The 12,579-nt window shown below is 37.6% G+C and overlaps 2 protein-coding genes across 12 annotated transcripts in view; one reads left to right on the forward strand and one right to left on the reverse strand.

The window, feature by feature from the left end:
* Nucleotides 1-12,579, forward strand: part of LOC136854357 (protein trapped in endoderm-1-like) — a 229,365-nt gene that overhangs the window by 148,542 nt on the left and 68,244 nt on the right. The window lies entirely within an intron of this gene.
* The window catches only part of LOC136854304 (protein trapped in endoderm-1-like), a 110,911-nt gene that overhangs the window by 90,034 nt on the left and 8,298 nt on the right, over nucleotides 1-12,579 (reverse strand). For 2 of the 5 annotated variants that reach the window (XM_067130609.1, XM_067130649.1), the window contains exon 1: nucleotides 1,721-1,965. The exons of 2 other annotated variants lie outside the window; for them this stretch is intronic. The gene's annotated coding sequence lies outside the window, so the exon portion shown is untranslated. Of the gene's footprint in view, nucleotides 1-1,720; nucleotides 1,977-12,579 lie in introns of those variants that run through there. One more of the 5 variants, XM_067130628.1, reaches the window with a different exon arrangement.

Genomic DNA, 12,579 nt, shown 5'->3' on the forward strand with positions numbered 1-12,579 from the left:
GTGTGTGCGAGCGCCTGTGTTCATGTCTGGGGCATTCGCTGAATAAACAAGATAATCGCTGCAAATAAATGGAGGGCAGAATATAAGCAACGTATCTTCAACAAGGCAAAAAAAATTGCTTTAACTGACCCAGAGGAGAGTTAAAGGCTGTTTTTCTTTATCAAGATTAAATTTCACTGCACATTTTCATCCTGTTCTCTTCCTCTCAGGGTTATTTAGCTGCCCATCGTGTAAGCTTTATAATAAAGAAGTGAAAAATTAACAGCGACCAAGGACTGAAGGAAACTCGCTCGATTTTATCCAAAGAGCGCTTTCCTTCTTCAACAGATAACTGACGGCGAAGATGAAAGTGAAATACTTAACATTCTTAAAACAAATTCTCGTGTTCGTTATTTTGACATTGCTGGAAATCATGAGAGTAAGAGTGCACAAAATTGAAATATGATGATCATTTCACATGAAAGGAGGAAGCCACCTGACCAAAACACCCGGACATACTTGGGTCTTCATTAATTCAGCTTGCATCACCAACTCGGAGCGACGTAGCCACCTAACGTTTAACCAGTAGAGCTTGCGTGTAGGCCAGACTTTATCACTTAACCACCTTCTTCCTTTACAGAAAATTTAAAAGTGATTTTCGTCAATTTAATAAGAAGTTTAAATAATTAAGAAGCAATCACCGGTCTCATATTTAAGCGCTATTTACGAAAGTCAGTTGCATTTGTGTATATATCAAAGTAACTAGGAATTACCATACTAAAAGAAACTTAATGAAGCCTTCGAAACAACTTGTCAAGCATTCCTTTAGTATTAATAATATGTATTTATTCGTTGTGAGTCTCTCTCTCTCTCGCTCTTGCTCTGAAATAGTGGGCTCTCTCTCTCTCTCTCTCTCTCTCTCTCTCTCTCTCTCTCTCTCTCTCTCTCTCTCTCTCTCTCTCTCTCTCTCTCTCACAGAAAAAGTGCGCACGAGTATAGATGCATTAATTCTGTTTACAGACTTGCGGTATGTGGGCTACTACGTTTTATGAATATATTGAACGAGCGTATCATCTTCAACGGAACTGCTTACAATTACGGCTTATGTTTCCCACATTCCTTGTATAATGAAAATAGTCTCTCTCTCTCTCTCTCTCTCTCTATATATATATATATATATATATATATATATATATATATATATATATATATATATATATATATATATATATATATATAATATATATATATATATATATATATATATATACATACATATACACATATTATGTATATATACTATATGTGTGTGTGTATATATATATATATATATATATATATATATATATATATATACATACATGTATACATTGACAACGCTACGAAACAAACCAGGGACGACACTATTCCCTCAAGTACGTAAATGACGGTTAAGGAGGTAAAAAGCCTTAGACTTGAAACGCTGCTAAAATAAAAAATCAAAGCCATACGATAAGGTCACCAGATAACAAATGATTCTGCTCCACCTTACTTGTATCAAAGGGCTAACATGCTACAGTTGCTCTCCTTCATCGCTTTTAAACATATTCTTCACTCTCAGGCCATTAGACTAGGTAAAAATACAAAAAAGTATATAAAAAAAGGTTGCGGTGCTGTGACAATTTTCTGAAATAATCGAAAGGAAACAACAGTTACGTTTCAGTGTCTTAATACAGGATATGACATAATGCATAATACTCACGTTATTAATGTACGTCAACTAACATCCTGGCTGTGCTTCAGCAAACAGAATCCGGAGGAAGCAAGCTCATCCGTCGAGGATTAATACAAAAAGTGATTTTTGCTTGTCACAGTCAGTCACTACGCATCTATAATTTAGTTGCTGGCATTTAATTTCTTTTTCAGCCGAATAACATGAAGCACTCTATCAACTTGCGAAGTGTAAGACGGTCGTCCCGTGTCACTGATCGTCCTTATCGCGACTACGGTAGACTTCTGAACCTGTGGCTACCCTTGATAATGAGTTGCTAAAGGTCGCCAGGTAAATGCGAGAACCCTCAGAATGCAATTGTTTATTTAATACGAGTACGCAGTGTCTTTATAAAATGCACTTATGTCATGTATCTGACACAGTCAAGGGATTCACTAAGTATGCAGCTGGAGAATCTCATACTCATAGTTTAGGAAGCATTGAGATCGTTTAATCAATATCAGGCAACTTTCGAAAGCAGCCTCTCGCAGACGTAGTAGGCAAGGGTAGTAAGTGTTATGCTTATTTACAGGCACGCTCCCACTGACAAAGTAATACAATACCAAGGAATTGCTTTAATGTTAGATGACATATGACATTAAATGACCTTCCGCACAAACATGATAGCGTGATTAGTAAGATGTCAAGAAATCCTTGAGTGGTCGTTAACGGTAGCAGGTTTCTTAAATAATATGACAACCACATTTCATAAATTCACACCAAAACTTTTAGTTCATTGTATCCATATCAGAAATTTAGTTCATTTTCATGAATGTGAAAGTCAGGTGGTTGCCCATTTGATGTAAATTAAAACCAGTTATCGCCTATTTTTTTTTATGTCGTTAGATAACGAAAATGTGAGATTAAATGACAAAAATGTCAGAGGTAAAGAAACTGACGTTTAATTACATATGACTCGTGTCTGCTACGCAAGTTGTAAACGAAAGTTTCACTAGAAGTGAAAATAGAAGGCTCCTCAAAGGAATCTCGTTTATCACCACTCATTCCTTATCACACAAAAATGGTCAAGTGGTTTTTTTTCTATTATTATACTCCTTTTACTAAGGTCTAGACCTTGCTTTTTATTTCCACCCACGTGCTTTCAAGTATCATACTTTGTTTTCCTGAGTGACAATCAATATGAACTTTGCGAATGACAGGAAATGAATAAGTTCGGTGGACAGCGATGCTTGGTCATTCTTTGTTATTAAAAATTGCAAAGAGAATAATTTCATCAAGATGAAGAGAAGGAAACCCAGTAACTGTTTTTGTGAGAGGATGAATCTGCTTCCTGTCATTTGCCTGCAGCTCTCCATATTCTAAATACTCTTACCTCCAACACTGATATGGCTAGTCTAGCTAAATTATGCTCATATACATCCCAATATATATATATGTGTGTGTGTATATGTGTCATTTCTTCCAAGTTTTCTCTATGGTCTTTCGCACAAACCCTACTGCCTTTCTTAATTCACTTATTCTCTAACTCACATTTTCTCTCATCCTGTCATCATCCGTTAATTTGCTCTCAAATACCTATACAGACCAACTGTTTCCATTTTGTATAATATATATATATATATATATATATATATATATATATATATATATATATATATATATATATATATATATATATATATAAAGAGGTATGGTGGAAAAAATGGAAGTAGTTGATATATATATATATATATATATATATATATATATATATATATATATATATATATATAAATATATATATATGGAAAAAATGGAAGTAGTTGATATATATATATATATATATATATATATATATATATATATATATATATATATATATATATATATTGTGTGTGTGTGTGTGTTGTATGTATATTATGATATATATTTCTTAGTAAGCACCATCTCCTAGAAATAGGCATATCCAGAAAAATGATAATATTTTATTTACATAGTCATCCTTTAACCTTTAAGTTATGAATGAACCATATATGCATAAAACTTATGCAACATCAACTGTTTCATATAACTAAACACAAAGAGGGTTCATCAACTTGGTCCATCCAGATGAAACAATGATGTCATCTGCTGAGGTTAACAACAAACCAGTCACTTTCACGTGTCAGTTGTCTAACAGAAGCTTCACTTTCATCTCATAATCTATTCTGATTATTCTCAACACATACCTTGTACACTGTTACCATCACCACCTTCACAATGTGTCTGTGTTTATCATAGCATAAGTTTCTCTGTGAGGTATACTGTATGTACCCTCCACATGAACACTTAATCCACTCACCCACTTCGCTGTTCAAAACCACACTGCTTCTCCCCAGTCAGTCCTTCTGGGACCAGTCTTACTTTTTAAATAAAATCCTTGATCAACTCTACCCTTATAGATAAGAACCTTTCCTTCTATCGCCTATTCTTTGGAACCTTTCCCTCATCTAGACTTAAATCTTACACACCTTGGGCAGCCGTTCAGCCACGCTATTACCACCATAATGTAGCATTGCACACACAATTCCATCAACTCCTAGTGCCTTTCCATTCTCCATTCTCTTAACTGCTCTTCTTACATTCAGAACAGTCACTTACAAAAGCATTCTCAAAATTTTCACTAACTACCGTCACTCTTCCATTGTTTAGACTATGTTCTTTTCATATCATCCCTATGAGCCTACAGAGGCCCAGGAGGACTTTTAACTTCATGTTCAGCAGTGCTTGAAAGTACTCACTCCCTCCATTGACCTAGGACTGCTTCCTTATGACTTCATCTCTGTTTGCAACTTTAATTCTCAGATCTGTTCCTTCATTAACCTTTCCTGTATTTCCATAGAGTTTACAGTCATTTATATTATATATATAATATATATATATATATATATATATATATATATATATAATAAATATATATAAATAATATATATTTATATATATACATTATATATATGTATATATATTATATTTATATATACATGAATGTAAATATATATGTATATATGTGTGTATGCATATATTTGTATATATATATATATATATATATATATATATATATATATATATATATATATATATATAGCCTATATATATAATATATATATATATATATATATATATATATATATATATATATATATATATATATATATATACATATATATATACATAGTGAATGTAAATATATAAATATCTTCATGCATGCTCACATATGCCGTATTCAAGGGTTGTACACCAGTTGGCTGAAGTCAGCTTGACCAAGGTCGTTTAGAGCTACAGTAATTGACTGAAGGCCCTATTCCTAGATATATAGAGGAGAGATTGGGCAGTCACGTGACTGTGTGCCAAGTAGGGCGCCATTCCTATGTGTTGATTCCCAGAAATGGCAGCGGCAGCGACTGCACAGACCAGCACCAACAGAGCCACCTTTGGCACCCAGTCCTGGGCCATCAGCTGTGTAACATACAGAAACAGGATCTCAGAAGAACAAGAGATTACATTTCACAAGTAACTGACATATTGTCATTCATGAAAATATTTATAACTGTGTTGAAACAACCTCAAACAAGTAAACATGTGTTAGATCACAGTCAACTTGCAGTCAGCTACACGCCTGCTTATTGAGTTAATAAATAATGAATGTTGTAATAAGCTTTTTATTAAAGCCTGTTTGACATTAAATTCATATAAACCAGCATGTAGGGTTACCGTCACTCCACATAACCGTGGTTGAGTCTGACAATTCTCTCTACTACTAGTACTACAATGTACATAGCCTAGTATCATGAGGCCTAGTCCTAGGACTGCTGCAGTTTTATATTGTTATTTACCATGTTATCAGTGAGTGTTATAATGTCGTTTACCATGTTATCAATAAGTTCTCAAACCTCCTGGTATGCAGAGGACTCAATTGTTGGAAGATGCGTGTCCCACTGAATTTTATCTGCCAGAACACTTAAAGGTAGTGTGAGGGTAGGAGGACATTACCGGGTACTAACTCTTTATTCACCTGAGCACAGGTGAAGAGTGAGGACGGAAATATGGTGCTCGACCCACACTCTGATCAATTTGTGTTTCGTAGCAGGTACATAATTGATAATAAAAAGAGACATAGTAGACGTACAATGATAAAACATATAGCCTACTGGCGGAAAGGCCAGGAGATTCCACATTTGAATATTTACATGAGATTCAAGACACATTAATAAATACAGAGCAATAACGTGTTCTGTCTGAAGGGTGTTATTTCTCTCATTCTAGGTGTTGACTAGTCTTCTTCTTCTGTATCCTCTTTCTGTTGGGTTGCTACTGATGTAGCATCTCCATATTTCCTTATTTTCTTCTCTTGTCCATTTTTCCTTCTGGTTTCCCTCTGTAGCTCCAGTCTCTGGTTGCTGGTAACTGTCGGTGTGGTGGTCAGTTGCTGGATGACGACCCCCAAGTACCTGACCGTCCTCTCCGTCGATTGGGCTCTATACCTGGCTGCCGGACGAAGCTCCTCTGTTGCCAGAGGTTCCATTTACGTCGTTGTCGATTATGCTTTCATTTCTTGCCATCATTGCTGAGTTTTGCTATTAAACCCCACAGCTGGACACTATATATATATATATATATATATATATATATATATATATATATATATATATATATGTATGTGTGTGTGTATATATATGTATGTGTGTGTGTGTGTGTGTGTGTGCGTGCGCACGTACAACATTTACAATCAATTTTCACATTCATGTATATATTAACTAATTACTACAAGTGTATTATTGTTTCGGCAATAAAGAAAACGCTACAATTAGAGATTTATCTTACCGGATCACATATCACATCCTTATTAAACGGGCCTCCGGATAACATGGTTCATACAGTGAACTCAGTACAGTCAGCTTAGGAGGAAAAGTTGTCACACTTCGCACATCTGGAATTCTCTCTCACTCTTTTAGCGTATATAGTCTCTATACTTTCTGAGCTCCGTCTCTATTTTTACACATGGGTATTCTGTTCAGTGTATAATTCATAACTTTTGTTAGTTTCAAAAGAATGTGTGCGTATAATAATAATAATAATAATAATATTTGTCAGCAGACCCTCTTTTAAACAGGTTTTATTGAATATTATTGCTGCATTCATTTTATAGAAGACGTTTTCTGTTTTCCTTATTGCGGACTTCTCTTCATTGAAGGTGCGTGCTAACAGCTCGCCTATATTTGTCATTTCATGGGGGAAAGTAAAAAATTTGGATTCTGCTTTTTGAATATTCTATGCAGTTAGAATATTATAACTTATACAGTTGCTTATACAATTGTTGCCGCGACGTTTCGACAGACTCTTCTGTCATTCTCCAGCGGGATCTAGTAGAGGACTGGCTTGCCGTTGCATGATGTCATGCCGACTGACATCATCGGTAGTTTGGCTGCTATTGGGCGGAGGATGAAGTGGCGTCAATCTGAGAATGCTACTTTCCAGCGTTCCATTGGCTTGCCGTTGCATGATGTGTCATGCCGACTGACATCATCTAGTTCTCTATTGGGCGGAGGATGAATGGCGTCATTATTTCTCTCTCTCTCTCTCTCTCTCGTAGTCGGGGGGTTGTCGTGAAGGGCGACTCCATTCTCTGGGTTGTTATGTTCAAGTATTTTTTGGATTTGGTGGTTGTTTGGCATTGCTCTTCTCAAATTCGTGGGTAGGAGCGATGCCTCTTGCGTCGCGTTCATTGTGGGCTTTCTCTCGGCAATGAGGAGTGCCTCCAGCAGGCGCAGACGTCGAGGGTCGGCGGCTCTCCCGATTGTACTTATATTCTGTATAATACTGTCGCGGGAGATGGAAATATTGTGGGTGGCACGGGCGTGATTCATGATAGCACCTTCCTGGGCGTGGCAGGAGATCCTCTTTGACAAGCGCATCGTGGTCATTCCAATATAAATGCCTGGGCATCCTCGGACAGGACATACAAATTGGTAGACCACGTTCTTCTGCTTGAGGGGGTCTCTTGCTGGCGGAGAGGGGTTATTCTTCATCACGAGATCACGGGTGCGGCGGTTCTTGTAATATATTACTAGATTTATTTTCTTACTATCTTCGGTGGGGGTGACGTTCTCCATGACGATTTTCTTCATGGAGCTCTCGTCCTCGCGGTACTGGGGATGCATACGGGCCTTGTAATTCATCTTGATGTCATCCTTGGGGGCAGGTTGTGCGCTCTCACCGCTGTACCATTTTTCCAGGCCAGTTCGGTTTTCCTTGTTGATGAGTTTGTTTGATGAGTTTATTCACCAACATTTGTGCAGCACGTTCAAATTCCTTGTTAGTGTCTTGCCAGGTGGAGCAGTGGGAGAGGGCCCTTCTAATGAATGTCCTGACCATCGAATTCTTAAGCCTAGCAGGGCACTCGCAATCTCCATTCAAGCATAGCCCCAAATTGGTGGATTTCGTGTAAACGAATGTCTTCAAGTTCCCCTCCGTCTTTACAAAAATTTTCAATACAGGCAAAATCTACAGAAGAGTTTTACTGGCACACCCGCTTTCTCTCTCTATTTCTAAATTGTCTTTATCCTAAAATTATGCGAAACAGTTATATAACAGTAAGTAAAAATCTCTTCAGATAAGAAGCTAAAATCCATTTTAGATCATTATTTTTTTTAGGTGAGACGGGGCAGAGACATTAAAATGTGACTGATCTAGCAAGCCTAGGCTTCAAGTTATCATATGTGACAACCTGAATGCCCCATCCATTTTGTGTAGAGGATTACCAAGTTTAAACTGATATGAATAGGAAAAATAATGATCATGCTCTTAGGAATGCTTCTGGAAGGAAATATAAGCAAGATAAAAGGAGAAGAAAAAACATAAAAATTTACCAGGAAAGTCTGACTCAGCATCATCGAAAGCGCGCCAGCATGCGCACACACACAGACATATATATGCACACGTTTGTTTAGTTAAAAGCCCATTTGATCTCATTTACGATTTTATACTTGGAATTGTACGTCAAGTGTGACTTACGTTTATGTCTGTATTTCCGTCAGATAAGATACAATTGAATTCCAAACTACTGTTTAAAGGTATTATGAGAGAGAGAGAGAGAGAAAAGAGAGAATGCATGTCACTGTGATGATTTATTCATACTATACCACGAGTGACAAACTGTAATTCTGATGAATATCAAATTATTAGTTATTTCAAAAGCTGTACTCGTATGCGATGACCTACATCGGCTATTGACCTCGCTGATATTGATTTCACTTATATAATAACTCATGTAATTACTCGCCACCACTGGCCACATGTCGGGACTTCTGCGGCCTGAATTCATCTTTTGCAAGCGAGCTCCATGCACAGATGCAATAAGAATCCTGTTATCTGGCTCTTCGAAGTTCTGCCCCTGCTCTTGCAAAACAGTTGCCTTAGAACACTCATTTCCCTCTTGCCACGTGCAAGAATCGTCTGAAAAGCCGTCTACAAGGGCCATGTGTAGGCCTCTCAGCGTTATCGTTGTGCTAATGTAAAATAATTTATCAGCCAGTCTTAAGCTGTTTATAAGATTCGTCTCAACCTTTTGCTATATATACATGTCACAAGAAGAAAGATTGCACGAAAAGTGTATTATATATGTTCACTTGTGGACAGACAGAATGCTCATAGAATGAAAATTTGTCTCGACATTAATTTGAATTATTTTTATAAATACGTAAAAGCTAAGCATTCCGTTTTCCTCTCAAACTATAAAATAAAATACAAAGTTCATTACTAAGAAATATTTAGGATCGAGTAACTAGTACATTCAGATGAATGCAATCTTTATAAATGTAATTTTAAAAGAAAGTTCGTAACTTAATTTTGAACTCTCTCTCTCTCTCTCTCTCTCTCTCTCTCTCTCTCTCTCTCTCTCTCTCTCTCTCTCTCTCCTAGTTTGCTCTTGTTGTTATCATGCCTCACCCGAGAACACAGTAATGATAATAATTTTCATAGATCAAATGAAGCTAAACGGATGCCATCTCTACCAGCTTATCACTCTATCGACTTTCCCTTCCGTATCACTTCCTCTTCTGTCATATCACGGCGGTATTCAGTAATCTCGCCACCTTCCACAACTAGTCAGCTTCATTCGCAAGTTCTGATAACGATAGTCCGCTGATAATCTTCAAGAAAGTGAGAAATGATAAAGATGGTAAGTGATAAAAGATATCTCGGCTACTTCCGTTACGAAACGTTGATGATGATATAATATAATAATAATAAATATTAAAAATGTCGTGTACCCAGTTTTTTGTGTAGTCTTTGCGTAATAAATTCTAGATACGCACACAGTCACCCAATCCTAGGACATCCTTTCACGCCGCTGGCCCCCATATAATCAAATGTACAATCAAATGTACCTTACTTAGCCCGAGCTTCCGGTTGGTGCGTAACGTCCCGTTGTGGGGGTGGGGGGACTTGTCGTCCCAACCCTCTCTTATATTACCTTTTTTATACAGTGGATAAACTAATCATAATGATCCCGCTTTCAAAGCTTATTCTCAGATTTTATTGACAACTCTGCAACGGTAGACTGCTGGAATGATTTTATAAAAATACATCAGTAGAGAAATGTGCTCGTATTAGTCCTTGGTGGTATCAGTAATGGGAGCTAGTGTAGACCAGGGATTAGGTGGTCTGGCCTCTGGTACCCTTCCACAGTAGCAGGCATTTCAGAGGGAATGGCTGTGCAAGTTCTTACGAAATAAAGTAGTTTGTCTTTCATTGCGTTCTCTCTCGGTGATGTCGAGTCATTTTTTATGAATTACTTAAAAGCATAAACTAATTCATCTGACCGAAAGCTGTGGTAAGTTGCCATAACGCTACAGTAACAAACGAAGGAGCGTGGATTTATTTGTTCCGCTTGATTGACAGTGAAATATGAAGCGTTCATATTATTGATTCGGCAAGGAAGGAAGCAAGACCAATCAAGAGAGTCTCTCTTTCAAGAGCAAAGTTATCCCCCTCGATTTGGGACCACCTTGACGTGGTGAGGGGGCTCTTGAACCCCAGGAATCTGTTCCCGGGTTTGAATCCAAGAGTCCCATATATACGATTATGTATTTCTTTGAGTTAGTTTTTGTGGAATTTTCCGCTTTTGCTAAAATTTATTGGACCTGATAAATAGGAAAAGATGACATAACTGTGATTGGGTTTATATCTGGAGCTAAATAGTAGGAACTGTGGTAGGACCATCAGCCGCCCGATAATGTTCGGACCTGAGAGATATCAGGCGGAACTATTCTTTAGGGCTAGACCACGGATTTCAGGGGGGTCTGGTTCTGGGGATAGGACTCTCGGCATTCTGTCCGGTTTGCCCATAACACGATTAGAGTGGGGATGATAGTATTCTCGTAAAACCTTCGGCCCTAGCAAGCGGGTTTGACTTACACTTGGGCCACTACAATCATGTAGTGCCATCCCCTGTGGGGTAGGGTAGGGGGCGGACATTTGTGAGTCGGTTCTCACTTGTGCCATTGGTGGAAGAATAAACCCCACGAAAGGCTGATGATATCTTTTGAAGGTTTTCAGTTTTTTTTTCCCCTCTCAAAAATGTATGTCTAGCATTTATAAGGATTTGAGTACCCCTGGACCCTCTGATGGTGCTGTTCTGGCACAGATGATGACCTCTGCACCCACCTTGGAGATTGAAATTTCTCCAAATGTTGTTGACAAAAAGCAGTAATAATAAATATCCTGATCCCCCTCCTGATTTCCCCTCCCCTGGACCCTCTAGCCATGCTTCATTGATGACGACTTCAAGCAAGGACACGGACTTCTCTAAGAAATCTTCATCCAAAATTAAATCCTCAACACAGCCAGGTTGTGTGAAAAATTTGAGAATGCTCCATATCAAAGACTTACCGGTCAGTTGTGATTATGAAATGATCTCGACAGCTCTGATATCATTTGGAACTTGTAGAAATCAGGATGAACTTTATTGATACTGAATCTAAAGTAGCCATGATGAGGCTCTGAAGGCTAGTAGTATGATTAGTGCATACAAATAGGTCAAGCTACTGTACGAAGAGCCTTAACAGACAAAGTTCCCAAAGACTTGGACGGATATGTGCCATCTACATGGGCTCAGGGTAAACCAGGGAGAAATCAGAATGCAGAGGTAAGGACTCCTAAACCTCCTATGTGGGTGGTAGCTTCAGCCAAGTGGGAAAATTATAACTACTATAAATTTTGCAGGTTTCTTCAGAAAAAGGTGGGAGGAATAAAGAGCGTTCATATTATTTTCTCGTATTGGGAGGAACAGTGTTCTTATTCATGCCAAATCCACAACCCAAACATATATGCTGACCTTGTTGGACATAAAAAATTATGAAATGATTACGAAGACCAAGCCTTACTTAAGCTTTAGTTATGGGAGAGGAGTACTATTTGATAAAGACCTTTTATGACATGACAGAAGAAGAAATTCTAGAAATAAGTCCCACTTCAGTTTGGAGAGTGAAAAAGGCAGCTATTGCCAACTTGATCATTTTAACCTTTGTAGACTCTGAAGTACCTTCTTATGTCATATTTGAAAATGAAAGAGTACGAGTACATCCTTTCCAGCAAAGACCAATGCAGTGCTATTATTGCTTAAAGTTTGGCCACCCATCAAAAAACTGCGAAAATGCTAAAATTTGTATAAATTGCTCTGGTGTCCACCATGATGATGAATGTAATAGAAAAGCAAAATGTGTTAATTGTCAACTGGAACATAAATTTACAAATTTGAACTGTCTGCACTAAATAAAGTCAATGCAGAGCATATCAGTATCGATTTTGCAAAAAGACAATTGGAACAACAACCTAGGAGCTATGCTGAAGTTCTTAAGCCACTACCCCTATCT

This window comes from Macrobrachium rosenbergii, chromosome 3 (assembly GCF_040412425.1).
Source record: "Macrobrachium rosenbergii isolate ZJJX-2024 chromosome 3, ASM4041242v1, whole genome shotgun sequence".
In the NCBI taxonomy this organism is placed as follows: Eukaryota; Metazoa; Arthropoda; class Malacostraca; order Decapoda; family Palaemonidae; genus Macrobrachium; species Macrobrachium rosenbergii.